We start from the raw sequence: 17,139 nt of genomic DNA, 5'->3' as shown, positions 1-17,139 counted from the left end.
ATAACGCGATTACGAGCGTGTTGACTTATGAAAAGTCTGAGCGATTACACGCTTTGAGTTGCGATTGAGATTGTTACGCCTTGCGATGTAGTTTAGTGTGTCGAAAATAGATTTAATAGTATACTTGGTCTAATAACGTTCGACTTGTATGGCACTTTCTTCACAAGACATCGGTTGGCATGGCGAAGCACTTATATATAGGAAGTACCAGCGGCGTATCCACCATGCTTCAACCCTACGCCTCTGCCCCGTGAATAGGTGTCACACTGTGTCGACATGGTCAAGACACTTATATATAGGAAGTACCAGCGGCGTATCCACCACGCTTGACTATGCTTTTAACATTATGGCATCATTGAAACTTATTACGATCCCCGTGCACTGACCGACATAATCCTGTATGCACCCGTGATTAAGTTGTCCCTTGCACGTTTATCGCAACTCGCTTCAAGAACGCATAGTAGGGGAAACACATTATATAGTACATAGTGCTAGTATATAGTCCGTGCGCGAGTGCGAGAGAGAGTGAGAGATAAATAGAGTCCACATGCGTCGAGAAATAGAACAAGTTCAACATGTAAAAGAAATTGACGGCGAAAATCGTATTATTACAACAACATTGGAAACATAACTAATGTTGCGGTGGAGGACTCCTACGGAGACTGCGATTGTTGTTGGAATTCCTCAAGTCTGCGGCCCCGTGCGACAGTGCTGGGTAAGATGACCATACCAGTTGCAATTTGTGCAAAAGCGACAGTTAGCTTCTGGCGGGTGATGATACATACACGTGAGACACATGGGATGAGTTCCGTTGTAGTCGCGCTTCGAGTGAACTGGAACTGCTTGGAGAGGTTCTGGCTGTGACAGTTCAGTTGTTGAAGAGTTTGGACTCATGGTCTTTCGTTTGCGGCTGGACTGAGCTTCCCGTAGTGATGCGTTGGCGTCGGAGGATTCGTCCAAGGACTCACCTGAAGAATCATCGGTAGAATCGTCGGAGGAATCGTCGGAAGAATCGTCAGAAGAATCGATGACGATTGCTTGATGAGCTTGTTTGTCGTTGATTTCTGCGGCCAAGCGGTAGGTTTCTTCGATGGTAGCGGGTCTTGCAGCTTCGACAAAATCGCCCACACATTCAGGTAAGCCGCGAATGTACTTCGTGATGGCTTTTTCTGAAGTGTTGACTTGACTTGGGCAGATTACGCTAAGTTTAAATCTTGCGGTGTAGCCAGTATTGTCACCTTCGACTTGCTTGATTTTCCAAAATTCGTCGTCTAGCTTTTGGACTTCGTGGGGAGGGCAGTACTATTTCTTCATGAGCTCTTTCAGCTCATCCCAAGAGAGAGCGTAAGCTGCGGAGATCCCACGTTTGTTACGTTCGGCTGCCCACCAGTCGAGTGCTTGCGATTGAAATACTCCAATAGCGCTAGTAGTACGAAAACCATCAGGACACCCACTCTAACGAAGGGTAACTTCGATAGAATCGAACCACTGGAGTAGTTGGGACACACCTCCTTCACCCGTGAACTCCATCGGGTCACAGGCTTTGAAGTGTTTGTAGAGGAAAGCAGATTGCGGCGCTTCCGTCTTAGAGTCTTCCGGGGTTCGAGAGTTGCTGAGAGAGTGCACTTGAGTGACAATTTGAGGAATAGCCTTGGCCACGCCCTTGGCCACAAGCGAGGCAATCCTCTTCTCGATGCTTCATTTGGCTCTTCTCCTAGCTGTTTGTCTCGAGGTAGAGTCGTTGGAAGGCATCTAGACAGAGAGAGATTTGGAGTGAGATTCGATCATAATGATTTTTGAGTTTTGTGATGCGATTGAGCGTGATCAAAACTTGTAGCAAGTAATATAATAGACTTCACATAGGAGCCACATAGGAGACACGAGATTCCTAAATTCCTACACAATTGATTTGCTTGTATATATATATATATATATATATATATAGGTTCGTATAAACCACACCTTTATGCTTACATAGATAGCGCGTGGACGTGATGCAGAGAGAGAGAGAGAGAGAGAGAGCGAGTAATTAGACATTAGCTTTGTTGCGAACATTCGGTTTTCGTTTTAGACTGCGATGGCTGTGCGACTTGTGCGTTCTATCAGAGAAATCTATTAGGAGTTTTCTAGGTCATGCAGGTTTTTACCGGTGATTCATAAAGGACTTTTCCAAAATCGCCCGTCCCATGACTCAACTCCTCGAGAAGGATGCCCAGTTCGTTTTCTCCGATGAATGCCTTCGAGCATTTGAGTTGTTGAAGGAGAAGTTGGTGAATGCCCCGATCATGGTTGCTCCCGACTAGGAGCTACCATTTGAGTTGATATGTGATGTGAGTGACTTCGCAGTCGGGGCTGTCTTGGGTCAAAGGAAAGATAAGCACTTTCACCCGATTTACTATGCGAGCAAGACCTTGAACGATGCTCAGGAGCACTATACCACGACAGAGAAAGAGCTCCTAGCTGTGGTCTTTGCCTTCAATAAGTTTCGGTCTTATCTTGTCCTTTCAAGACTATTGTGTACACGGATCATGCAGCCCTTCGGTATCTTTTTAGCAAGCAAGATGCCAAACCGAGATTGATACGTTGGATTTTGTTGCTGCAAGAGTTTCATATTGAAATCCGTGATTAAAAAGGGGCTGAAATTTTGGCGGCCGATCATTTGTCTCGACTAGAGCATTTTGAGGGAAAGGAAACTCGTGGGCCTAACATTAATGACAATTTCCCCCACGAGTTCCTCATGAGGATCGAGACTACTGATGATTCCCCATGGTTTGCTGACTTTGCAAACTTCTTAGCTAGTGGCATCCTGATCAAGGGGATGACCCATCAGCAGAAGCGAAAGTTCTTTGCGGATGTCAAGTATTACTTTTGGGATGACCCTTACTTATTTAGGGTAGGAGCGGATCGGATGATCCGGCGATGCGTGTATGGTGACGAGGTGAGGGATATTTTACGCCACTGTCATGAAGGACCCGCAGGAGGCCACCACAGAGCGAACAACACGGCGAGGAAAGTGTTTGACGCCGAATTCTTTTGGCTGACTATTTTCCGTGATGCCCATGAGTGGGTGAGGTCCTGTGATGCTTGCCAGTGGGCAAGCAACATTTCTGCACACCATGAGATGCCACAAAACGGCATCCAAGTTTGTCAGGTCTTCGACGTATGGGGGCTAGATTTCATGGGCCCCTTCCCAACCTTTTTTGGTAACCGCTACATCCTAGTCGCTGTTGATTATGTTTCAAAGTAGGCTAAAGCACAGGCTTTGCCCACTAATGATGCTAGGGTAGTGGTGAGGTTTTTGAAGAAGCTGTTTCCTCGCTTTGGTGCCCCGAAGGCATTGATTAGTGACCGTGGGACGCAATTTTTGTAATGCACAGCTAGAGAAAGCATTGTCCCGATATGGTGTGCAACACCGATTCTCTACACCATATCATCCGCAGATGAGCGGACAGGTCGAGGTCACTAATCGGGGTATCAAGCGGATTTTGGAGAAGACGGATAATTCTAGCCGTAAGGATTGGTCCGAGAAACTGGATGATGCACTGTGGGCTTTCCGGACAGCCTACAAGACTCCTATAGGCACCACGCCATTTAAATTGTTCTATGGGAAGTCTTGTCATTTACCTGTTGAAATCGAGCACAAAGCATACTGGGCTTTGAAGACAGTTAATCTTGATATGGCTGCTACGGGTGAAAATAGGTTTATGCAGATACATGAGATGGAGGAGCTTAGGCACGATGCGTATGAAAGCTCCAAGCTGTAAAAGGAACGTACTAAAACGCTTCATGATGCCCGCTTGAAGGAGAAGAAAGAATTCTGAGTGGGTGATCGCGTGTTGTTATACAACTCACGTCTCAAGTTATTTCCTGGTAAGCTCAAATCGCGGTGGTCGGGTCCCTACACTATACGGTCAATGTTTCCTTATGGGACTGTGGAGATAGGCCATGAGGATGGGCGGTTGTTTAAAGTCAACGGGCATAGGCTAAAGGCTTATGTTGGAGGGCCCGTTGACCAGAGTGAGGAGGTTGTTACCCTCCACCCCAGGAACAAATGAATTCGGGCTGGTGAGTCTAGCTGAAGACTCGTAAATAAACTTAGCATGTTTTTGTATATATATCATCATCATCATCATCATCATCATCATCATCATTATTATTATTATTATTATTATTATTATTATTATTATTATTATTATTATTATTATTGTGCGCTTGTCTACTTCTTTTTCAGGTTGCGGTTCGTTCTGGTCGCGAGGGATGTTAGAGCTTCTTCTCACCTCTCAGGTATGTTAGTTCGGTTCTTTTTCTTGGTAGGAGATGCTTCTTGAGTACCCCGGGTTCAAAGAGTTTTCTTTGTATATTTCCTTTATCTACATCCAAAAAAAAAAGAAATCCGAAAAATCAGCACTATCAACAGAAAAATCTGGCACCACCATACATGGGAGTGTCAGCCCTTTGCAGATCAATAATAGAACCCATTTAATAAAGCCAACCACCACTCCTCCTTCATTTCTTCATCTTCTCCCTTGAACCCATTCAAGTGCTCACGAATCCTCTGCATCTCCTAGCTTCCTCCAAGAATTTCTTTCATCCCAACAAGTATTCCAGGTACGAATTCATCCTTTTCCTTGTTAGTTTCTTGTGATTTTTAGTGTTATGTTCTTGGTAGTTAGTTTTCTTTAAAGTTTTAGGGCTTGGTCTAAATCACCCAATTCAAGCCCGTTTTTCATGTTTTTGTGTTGGTTTGAACCACAAGTGAGCGATTTACAAAACCCCTTAGCAAATCTGTGAAAAAATCGGGATTTTGGGGCTGTTTTAAATGGATTCGCGATTCTGGGTTCCGACACGCACGAGGGTGCCACCATGATGCACGGTCGTGCGCTTCATAAACTATGTTGGATCTTCATATTTTACCCAGAAATTTAACCAGCATGAGGTTGCCGATGGATGGCACGGTCGTGCTCTTCGTGAAATCTCTCAAATCGTTCAAACTTGTTCCCGGTGATCGGTCAAGCATGAGGGTGCCGACAGGTGGCACGATCGTGCTTATCGTAATTTGGTTCAAATCAGAGCCGGAAACCGGCCAAGCACGAGGGTGCCGTGGGGTGGCATGACCGTGCGACTGGGGAATAAAAACCCAGAACTTCATAATTCCCCAGAAATATTCATAAGCTTGCTGGTTACCAGGTCAAGAACGGTAGTGCCGTCAGGTGGCACGACCGTGCGAAAATGTCCAGTTCATGTTCTTGTCTGTTTTGGCTGCTGATTAATTTTGTTCAATCTTGCAGATGGATCACCCGTACTTGCAGTTCCGCAACAATGCCAGGGAAGGGTATTGTATCGTTAAGGCGGAGAGGCTGTGGGCTAGACGACACTTGATTAAGCCCATGAGGAGATTACAGATGGTTGACTTAGACTTGCTCGGACAGTCCGAGCGGTTCAGTGATCTTCTAACTCCTCCTTGGGTCCGACTTTTTGGGATAGCGGAGCCTCAGTATGTGAAGCTTGTGATCGAGTTCTTCGCTTCTTTCCGATGCACTTTCCCTTGCCCGGACATATACGACAAGAATGTTGGTGTAAAATTCCAATTGGGGCGAAAATGGCACCACCAATCGATCAGTCGATTTGGTCAGGTGTTGGGAATGTACTTGGATGAAGAGATAGATTCGGACTTGTTTCATGATAGTTTGCAGGATTCGGAGCCAAACGCAGACAAAGCCGCCTTCTGGGATGAAATCACTGTGTTGGGTCAGATATGGGACCCTCGGAAGGCCAAGGCAACATGGTTCCTTGACCCACTTCACCGAGTCATTGAGCGCGCTATCTTCCACGTCATGGGAGGTCGGGGTGACAACACGGGCAACATCACCACCTGCGACCTTTTTCACCTTTATTGCATCATTTCCGGCTCAAATTGCAACTTGGCGGCCAGCGTTGCATAGTCGCTTATTCGAGGTGTTGGCTCGATGCCCACGTCGCGAATATGCGAAGGGGCCTTTGCCACCAAACTCGCCAAATTCTATAGGGTTCGGTTAGACAATTTGACCGAAGCTTGTGACTATGGTCTTCTCGATCTGCAGCAGCTGAACTCTATGCATCTGATTCGCAAAGTAGACGGAGTCCCGAAGCTTGTTGACAAATTGGGCAGGATTTGGGATCCGCTTCCAGCAACGGAGGATGATGGTGTTGGTGGTGATGGTGGCGGTGGTGACGTCCACATGCACGACATTCCAGTTCATGAGCCTGAGGGGGCCGCTGGGGGAGTGACCCCCACATGCAGATTGGACAGATGGGCCACGGTTTTGATAGCCCAAACTGGGAGAACGTGTATGGTGGATATGGTGGTGGTGGTTATGAGCATGGTGCTTACGGTCCTTATAAGCCGTCATCGATTGATCTTTGGAGGCGTATGGATGATCTCACCCTAGACCAGCAGGAGGTGAGGCGAGATGTGGGTCTGATTCGTGCGGAGCAGCATAGACAGGGGAACTTCATGGAAGACATGTATGAGCAAACCCGTTGTAGCTTCGACTGGTTGTTTGGTTCATAACAACATATAGCGAGTTCGCTCAATGCACCTTATATGCAGCCGCCGCTGCGCTTCACTCGCAGATCCAGATTTGATCGTAGGGACGACGCCGGTCCTTCCGAGTCTGGTGATAGGTTTTAGTCCCGCTTTCCATCTCGCATTTTTAGTATTTTGTGTTTGAGGGGTGTGCCATTTTCCGTTGTCCGTACACCCCTCCGTCGTAGGAATTTAATTTTTGTTGCTTTAGTAGTGGGTTAAATGAATAAACAAAGGAAAAGGGTAAAATGGGTTGGGTAATTTCTTGTGAATTTGATCATGTTTGTTAAGTGTGCAGTGTTGGCTCGATGAGATGTTGAGTTGGTGGATGGCTTGTTAGTTCGTTGTGGATGCTCCTTTTTACTTTGTTGTGCTCCGTTCTAGCCTTCATGTTTCAATGGAGTTTTCGTGTTCCTACCTTCCTTAATTGTATTGAATTCGCTTTTCCATTTCTTATTCAATTTTTTGTTGTGCATCAAGGGCGATGTACAATTCAAGTGTGGGGAGGTGGTTTATCACTTGAGCTTTGTTGTCAAATATATATATATATATATATATATATATAGGATTAGGTTCAAGAGTGAACACTAGTGTAGCTTGCGAACTAAGTGAACTAATCCTGGCCATACACGTGTGTAGATCAATGGCCAGGATTTGATGTTGAAATACACTAGTGTATTTTACGATTTGATGATGAGATTGTGGCCATACATGTGTGTAGATCAATGACCAGGATTTGTTCACTCAGTTCGCAAATACACTAGTGTTCACTCTAGAACCCCACCAAACTCTCTTTAACATTTTTTATGGCATATTAATCAAATCAACATAAGTATCGAAATAAGCACTAAATTTTTTTTGATAGATAAATAAGGGTAAACGCAAAAGGGGGGTTCGCTCGTGTAAGGGACACCGTCAAGTAACATTTTTTTTTTGTATAAAATTGAGCATGAGAAATCAAGCGATTGACCTACTTGTTGCCCTGCATATTTACCCAATACGCCCGTTTCCGTGAGTTATTTTTGAGCCTCATAGCTTTAGGATTATTTTTGCTCATGTTTTTGCGGGCAAAGATTGAGTGAGCCAGATGACTTTTGCGATTTAGAATTTGTGTTAGGTATACATTTCGAGGCCACAAAGCAAACATATAAGCATAAAAATGATTGAGGCATTAGGAAACCTTTTTATTTTAGCCATTTATATTTATTCCCCTACCCAAAATCATTCCCTAGTCAAACCAATTTGAGCCTTTCTGTAACAACTGCCACTAAAATCAATAATTAGAACGATAATTAGTTAATAAGAAAACCCTAATTAAAACACCCAAGTAATTCTGCACTAACCCTAAAATTTTCATAACAATCGGAATCAGGATCAGGGCCCCTAAAACTCAAGGGGGTTAAACCCTAAATGATAGTTATCTTCGAAATATGTTGTCTAAATTCCGAAATCTCAAAACAGCGACTCAGCAGGCCTATACCCATGACAAGGCTACCCTAGGCCATAGGGGTGTGCCCCGCGATACGCGACAGGCACGGGTAAACCTGTCGCGACACGCGGGAGGTACCAAATTCGGGTATAAATAGGGGGGTCTGGGACTGAATCAGATTGCTCATTTCGACGTTAAAACTCATAATATACACTGAGTTATACGTAGATTATTATCAAACACACACGAATCACGAGGTGCTGCCACAATCAGGGTAATAACTCGATCGCTATTACGATTCAACGTCCGATCGATTATAACTATCCAACGATAGTCCGGGTGCTGCTCAATTGAGCTTGTACTTTGATTATTCGTCGTGATTTCGACTTGAATATTTGAGTGCTGTTCGAATTCGGACTATGCTCTGTTATTCGTTGTGAATCCGATTGAATTATCGAGTATTGCACTGATTAATCGTTGTGAGGGTTTAATCTCGTGAATTGACGTAACTGCTGTATTAGTTACTAACCTGTCTGTGTGTGCATTGTGTTAAATTAGGTGTAATCAAGGCTAATCAGTAGGCTTATATCTATTGCTCGTTAAAACTGCAATGTGAGTCATTCTTCTTTTTAAATTGTTTTCTCACCGTTTGTGAGTAAGTATTACAATACCTCAAATTATTTTCAAGGTTATAATTACAGGGATTAAGTCTTTGTAATCACCAAATTACAGCTGGTATGTGGGGTATTGTGCACATTACTATTTTTATCACTCTATGTGAGTGAGTATTACTCTATGTGAGTGATTATTACTCTGTGTGAGTAAACCGTCACTATTAGGGCAACGGGACCCAATAGTGGTATGACCACAGTCACAGATCCGGTCGAGTGACAAATACCCATTCTTGATAATTGGTTGATAGAAACATTGTAATCGCTCTTAATACTGTAAATTTATAACTAACGGGTCGTTTTAGAAAATGGAATGATTCACTCAGTATTTCCCCGCTGACAAAACCTTTTTCAAACATGTTTCAGGTGATCTGTGTGATCCAGGAAAAGTGCAGTAAAGCACTATCAAGCCCAGAGAAGTGGCTCAGTGTAAATAAATGAATAAAACATGTTTTGGAAAATAAAGATTTCTGTGTGAAATCAACTTATTGTAAAATTATGGGATTCATCCCTTAAACTTTGTGTAATATATTAAACGAGCATTTTCCGGTGAAAAGATCCTGTTGTAAAAAGACTTCCGCTGTCGCATAAATTAAATACCACGGGTACCACTGAAATCTGCCCGCGGCCCCCAACTCCGTCCAGGGTAGGGTCGGGAGCCGCGACAGAAGGTGGTATCAGAGCTTATAATTAAATTGAGCCACTGATCGAGCCACTGATTAAGCCTAAATTAAGTATTTTGTCCAAATGCTTAATTTTACTAATTGTTATTCGGTGATTATATGTTTTATTAACTGGTTATTTTAGTTACAGTATGGGTAAGCAAAAGCTGTCTGCTATCTACCACAAACTAGATGTGTCATCTTCTTCTAGAAACCCAGTAAACCTAGAAGAAGGAATCTTTGTCCGCATGGCAAACTATGAAAATCCTTTTTCCCCAGAAAAAAAAGGGATTCGATACTTAAAAAGAGTCAGGAGAAAAAGAAACCCCGAACCAAGAGAGTTAGGTTTAACCCAGAAGTTCAAGAATTGGGTAATAATACACCTTGGAAAGATAAAATAGACGGGAAATGGGCAAATCTCTATATGCTAGCTACTGTAGCAGAAAATGCCAAACTCTAAATATCCTATAAGTTGGGTCTAGTAAGGGAAATCACCACCCAGTAAATAAATAAAATCCCAGTGTGTTTATTTCTGTTGTCCTTTGTATAAATTAAAATGCAATAGAACTTCAGTGTTTGTTTGTTAAACTTTGTTCCAAAGTTTTAACATTGCATTTTTACATATATGCTATGCAGCATGAATGAGATGTCGGAAGCATTCCAGAATCTCAACTTATATCCAGTGCCTATCGAAGTCTCTCACGACTTTACTGGTTACATTGCTGACATAGAAGAACCTGTGGAATTCAAAGCTCCAACGCTGGAAAAAGCCAAACCTAAAAAGAAAAGAAGATACGTAGGGTAGAGGAAAGTACGCCGTAGGAAACCAACCACTAGGAGACTTCCTAAAATAGAAAATCCTGTGAGCATGAACAAGGGAAAAGAAATAGAAACTGGAGAAAGTTTGAAACCACCAGAAAAGGAAATAGGAATAGATCTGAAACAAAAGGGAATAGAAATTGGCGAAAGCTCTAAACAGTCTGAGGAAATCACGTTCCAGGACGAAATAAATCGCCTACTGGAAAATTGTGATGTTTTAGAGCCTATCAACGATAATCTCTTCTCTTACCCGGCTACAGTTCAATTCCCACTAAACCTAGGACCAGCTATTCCAGACCCACTAGTTCATACCAGACCATTAGGCCAAATGGAGGAATGGTGGACCAATGACTGGCAATTCCAAAACATAGTCAACAGTCCTTATAGCTTTCTTCCACAATTTGACCCAGAACCACTCCCAAATCCTCCCATGAGTAATGAAAACCTAGCTGAACTCCGTCAGTTCGGTGAAGAACTGATAGGTACAGGTAATAGGATCAGGGAAATGGGAGAGCATCTAACTTGGAAGTACGATGAGAGGGAGCATCGTTACTAGAACAGTCAGTTAAACCACAGAAAGCAGTATTGTATGATAGTAACTTAAAATTCTGTAAAATGGGCAATAGAACTCTGTAAAATATGGTGTGTATGGATGCATATACAATATACCATAACAAAGTAAAAGTCGAGAAATTGACAATTTTGGTTATGCTTGTATGTTGTGATAATCTATGTGTTTATCTATGTGAATTTTGTCATTGATAAGTTAGACACTAATAATTTTACCAATTAGCAGATGGAAAATGCTAACAATGAACCAATTAATGAAGTAAATCAATCTGAGCAAGAACAGGAAGATCAATATATAACTCGACAAGATATCGAGCACTTTATCGCCCAAGGGATAGCTCATGCTATTCCAGAAATTGTGGCTGCTGTTCAAAAACCTGCCGAACCACAATTAATTCCTAGTAAACGTATTCCAGAAGATAACGGCAGTAACAGCATAATTGGAGGCGGCAATCATGACGATCATGATCCGCAACAGGCCCCACTCCCTAAGAGAATAAAAGCTGCAACGCCTGGTTGCACTTACAAAGAATTTCTTGCTTCCAAACCCGCAGAATTTGCAGGTAATGAAGGGGCAACTGCAACACTGCGTTGGTTAGAGAAAACCGAGGCAGTAATTGCAATAAGCAAATGTGCCGAAGAGGATCAAGTGATGTATGCATCAAATCTGTTCAAAGAAGGAGCACTAGAATGGTGGAACACGGTCCTCCAGGCAAAAGGAAGAAGGATAGCCTATGCCATGAGTTGGGAAGAATTTAAGAATCTGGTAGAAAGAAAATTCTGTCCCGAATACGAGAAGGAACAAATGGCAAACAAGTTCCTGAGTCATCGTATGCTAGGTGTAGATTGTCGGGGCTATACTTCGATATTCTTTGAATACGCAAGGATAGTGCCATCACTGGCTTCGCCAGAACCGGTACTTATTTCTCGTTACATCTGGGGGTTAATTAGTGAGATCCGAAACATCGTTAAAGCTGCAAGACCTCGTACTATTGACGATGCTGTAGAATTAGCTAATACTCTAACAGATGAATTGGTACGCACAAGAGAGGAAGATCGCAAGAAGGAATTAGCTCAAAAGATTACCCAAGGATTTCGTGTGGGTAATACTAAGAAAAGAGGAACCGGGCAATCCTCATCATCTCCGTTCTGCAAAAATTGCAAAAAGAAGCATTATGGAAAATGCAACATGGTTTGCAATTTTTGCAAAATGAAAGGACATCGGGAAGAAGACTGCAGGAAGAAAACAAGAGTTTGTTATAATTGCAGAGAAAGGGGACACTTTCAATTTGAATGTCCTAAGATAGCTAAACCTGTAGTTAACCAAGCCAAACCAGCTGAAGGAACAACCAAGAGAAATGCGCGAGCATTCCAGCTAACCACTCAAGAGGCCGAACTCATTCCAGATGTGATAGCTGGTACGTTCTTAGTTCACAACGTATTTGCAAAAGTATTATTTGACTCTGGTGCGAACCAAAGTTTTATAAATACTTTATTTTGCCAAGATCTTAATTTACCTTTAACCCCTCTTAGGCAAATCTTTACAGTAGAAACCGCAGAAGGAAATTCTGTGAAAATAGATAAAATCTGGCAAGAAGGAAAAATAGAATTATTAGGCCATAAGTTTTCTGCAAATTTGTTACCAATGAATTTAGCATGATTCGATGTAGTCTTAGGAATGGATTGGCTAATAGCCAACCATGCACGAATCCTATGTGACAAAAATGCTGTAGAAATTCAAACACCTTCCGGAGAAGTAATTTTAATTACTGGAGATAAACCTCGAAAGCCAATGAAATTCATTTCAGTAATGAAATTGGCTAGTTATTCAAGAAAGCAGGAGATGGTGTATATGATTTCAGTAACCGTTAGCACTAAGGATAAAGAACTTCAGGACATCCCGGTAGTGTCAGAATACCCAGATATTTTTCCAGAAGAATTACCTGGACTACCACCTGATAGAGAAGTAGAATTTAGAATTCATTTAATTCCAGGTACTGCACCAATAGCTAAAGCACCCTATAGATTAGCACCTACTGAAATGTTAGAATTGAAAAAGCAATTAGATGAATTGTTAAGCAAAGGATTCATACAACCTAGTTCATCCCCTTGGGGTGCACCAGTGTTGTTTGTGAAAAAGAAAGATGGATCGATGAGAATGTGTATCGATTATAGAGAATTGAATAAGGTTACGATTAAGAATCGATACCCATTACCTAGGATTGATGATCTTTTTGATCAATTACAAGGAGCTAGGTACTTCTCAAAGATAGATTTAAGATCTGGATATCATCAGCTGAAAGTACAAGAAGAAGACATACCTAAAACTGCTTTCAGAACTAGGTATGGTCATTATGAGTTTACAGTCATGCCCTTTGGGTTAACGAATGCCCCAGCAGCATTCATGGACATGATGAATCGAATATGTAAACCATACTTGGACAAATTTGTAATCGTTTTCATCGACGATATACTTATTTACTCCAAAAGCCAAAAGGAACATGGTGAGCATTTACATGTCCTCTTAACTTTATTAAGAAAAGAAAGGGTTTATGACAAATTCTCGAAATGTGAATTTTGGCTGCAAGAAGTACAATTCTTAGGTCATGTGGTAAATCATGAAGGTATCCATGTAGATCCTGCTAAGATAGAAGCAATTACAAAGTGGAAAGTCCCACAAACAGCTATGGAGATAAGAAGTTTTCTAGGCTTAGCCGGATATTATAGACGATTTATCAAAGATTTTTCTAAGATAGCCGTACCATTAACTAAGTTAACCTGTAAAGCCACTAAGTTTGAATGGGGACCTAGACAAGAAGAAGCCTTTAAGATTTTAAAGCATAGATTGACGAATGCACCAATCTTAGCTTTACCCGAAGGAACAGAAGACTTTGAAGTATATTGTGATGCTTCAAAATCAGGATACGGATGTGTGTTAATGCAATGCAAGAAGGTAATTGCGTATGCTTCTAGACAATTGAAAAAGCACGAAGAAAATTATACGACTCATGATCTAGAATTAGGAGCCATAATTTTTGACCTTAAAATCTGGAGACATTATCTGTATGGAAGTAAGTTTACTGTCTATACAGATCATAAGGGTTTAAGATATATATTTGGGCAAAAAGAATTAAACATGAGGCAAAGAAGATGGATGGAGATGCTAAGCGATTACGACTGTGATATTCAATATCACGAAGGAAAGGCAAATGTAGTTGCAGATGCCTTAAGTCGTAAGTACCATGAGAAACAGAAACGAGTCCGTGCTCTGAGATTAAATCTCCAGGTAGATTTAATGGCACAAATCAAAGAGGTTCAAGAAACAGCAATCAAAGATGGTGCTGAAGGAATGAAAGGTTACCTAAAAGAACTAGAACAAGGAAATGATGGAATTTGGAAATTCCATAAGAAACAAATTTGGGTACCTAAACAAGGAGAGTTAAGAAATAGAATCTTAGAAGAAGCTCATAAATCTAGGTATACCATGCACCCAGGAAACAATAAGATGTACCAAGATTTAAGAAATAATTTTTGGTGGATAGGAATGAAAAGGATATAGCTGAATACGTATCCAAGTGTTTAACTTGTTCACAAGTTAAGGCAGAACACCAGAAACCTTCAGGACTACTACAACAGTTAGAAATGCCTGTATGGAAATGGGAACTCATAACAATGGATTTTGTTACTAAGTTACCCAGAACCAAAAGAGGTAATGATGCAATTTGGGTAATTGTAGACCGATTAACCAAATTAGCTCATTTCTTACCAATGAAAGAAACCTTTAGCATGGAAAGGTTAGCACAACAGTACGTGGACGAAGTAGTATCCCTACATGGAGTCCCACTCTCCATAGTATCGGATAGAGATAGTCGATTTACTTCTCATTTCTGGAAAAGTTTTCAGAAAGCAATGTGAACTCGACTAAATCTAAGTACTGCATATCATCCACAAACAGACGGACAGAGTGAAAGGACAATACAAACTCTAGAAGACATGCTCCGAGCATGTGTAATTGACTTTGGTGGTAATTGGGATAGCCATTTGCCATTAATAGAATTCTCCTATAACAATAGTTATCATTCAAGCATCGAAGCTGCACCATTCGAAGCATTGTATGGACGCAAATGCAGAACTCCAGTATGTTGGGCAGAAATCGGAGAAAGTCAATTATCAGGTCCTGAAATTGTACAAGAAACTACTGACAAGATAACTCAGATTAAGGAAAGATTGAAAATGGCTCAAGATCGTCAGAAGAGCTATGCTGATGATCGTCGCAAACCTTTAGAATTCCAAGTAGGAGATAAAGTACTTTTAAAAGTTTCTCCTTGGAAAGGAGTCGTACGATTTGGTAAGAAAGGAAAACTGAGTCCAAGATATGTTGGACCATTCTCAGTGATCCAACGAATCGGACCAGTAGCTTATCGTTTACAACTACCAGAAGAGTTAGCTGGAGTACATGATGTATTTCATGTATCCAATCTCAAGAAATGTTTATCAGACGGATCCCTAGTAGTAACTCTTCAAGATATAGGGGTAAATGAAAAGCTAAAATTCGTAGAGAAACCCCTACAAATAGAAGACCGGAAGATCAAGTTTCTTAAGCACAAACGACTAGTGCTAGTAAAAGTCAAATGGGAATCCAAGAGAGGACCAGAGTACACTTGGGAACTGGAATCGGAAATGAAGTGAAAGTACCCTCATCTATTCCAGTAAATCTCGAGGACGAGATTTTTCTCAAGGTGGGGAGAATGTAACAACTGCCACTAAAATCAATAATTAGAACGATAATTAGTTAATAAGAAAACCCTAATTAAAACACCCAAGTAATTCTGCACTAACCCTAAAATTTTCATAACAATCGGAATCAGGATTAGGGCCCCTAAAACTCAAGGGGGTTAAACCCTAAATGATAGTTATCTTCGAATATGTTGTCTAAATTCTGAAATCTCAAAACAGCGACTCAGCAGGCCTATATCCACGACAAGGCTACCCTAGGCCATAGGGGTGTGCCCCGCGATACGCGACAGGCACGGGTAAACCTGTCGCGACACGCGGGAGGTACCAAATTCGGGTATAAATAGGGGGGTCTGGGACTGAATCAGATTGCTCATTTCGACGTTAAAACTCATAATATACACTGAGTTATACGTAGATTATTATCAAACACACACGAATCACGAGGTGCTGCCACAATCAGGGTAATAACTCGATCGCTATTACGATTCAACGTCCGATCGATTATAACTATCCAACGATAGTCCGGGTGCTGCTCAATTGAGCTTGTACTTTGATTATTCGTCGTGATTTCGACTTGAATATTTGAGTGCTGTTCGAATTCAGACTATGCTCTGTTATTCGTTGTGAATCCGATTGAATTATCGAGTATTGCACTGATTAATCGTTGTGAGGGTTTAATCTCGTGAATTGACGTAACTGCTGTATTAGTTACTAACCTGCCTGTGTGTGCATTGTGTTAAATTAGGTGTAATCAAGGCTAATCAGTAGGCTTATATCTATTGCTCGTTAAAACTGCAATGTGAGTCATTCTTCTTTTTAAATTGTTTTCTCACCGTTTGTGAGTAAGTATTACAATACCTCAAATTATTTTCAAGGTTATAATTACAGGGATTAAGTCTTTGTAATCACCAAATTACAGCTGGTATGTGGGGTATTGTGCACATTACTATTTTTATCACTCTATGTGAGTGAGTATTACTCTATGTGAGTGATTATTACTCTGTGTGAGTAAACCGTCACTATTAGGGCAACGGGACCCAATAGTGGTATGACCACAGTCACAGATCCGGTCGAGTGACAAATACCCATTCTTGATAATTGGTTGATAGAAACATTGTAATCGCTCTTAATACTGTAAATTTATAACTAACGGGTCGTTTTAGAAAATGGAATGATTCACTCAGTATTTCCCCGCTGACAAAACCTTTTTCAAACATGTTTCAGGTGATCTGTGTGATCCAGGAAAAGTGCAGTAAAGCACTATCAAGCCCAGAGAAGTGGCTCAGTGTAAATAAATGAATAAAACATGTTTTGGAAAATAAAGATTTCTGTGTGAAATCAACTTATTGTAAAATTATGGGATTCATCCCTTAAACTTTGTCTAATATATTAAACGAGCATTTTCCGGTGAAAAGATCCTATTGTAAAAAGACTTCCGTTGTCGCATAAATTAAATACCACGGGTACCACTGAAATCTGCCCGCGGCCCCCAACTCCATCCAGGGTAGGGTCGGGAGCCGCGACACTTTCTCTTTCATTTCTTTTAAACAAAAAAATATCAACCACTTAGCCAAATTAGCCTTTCATATTTTTACCCCGTTTTTTGTTGGAAGCCCGGTCTGGTTAGTGATTAACTTGTAGCTTTTGTATAGTATCCTTTTCGTTGTTATGCAATCTCATGGTCAA

The sequence above is a fragment of the Helianthus annuus genome, chromosome 10 (genome assembly GCF_002127325.2).
Source record: "Helianthus annuus cultivar XRQ/B chromosome 10, HanXRQr2.0-SUNRISE, whole genome shotgun sequence".
Classification (NCBI taxonomy): Eukaryota; Viridiplantae; Streptophyta; class Magnoliopsida; order Asterales; family Asteraceae; genus Helianthus; species Helianthus annuus.
The sequence above is the reverse complement of the archived record's forward strand: the minus strand, read 5'-3'. Positions refer to the sequence as shown.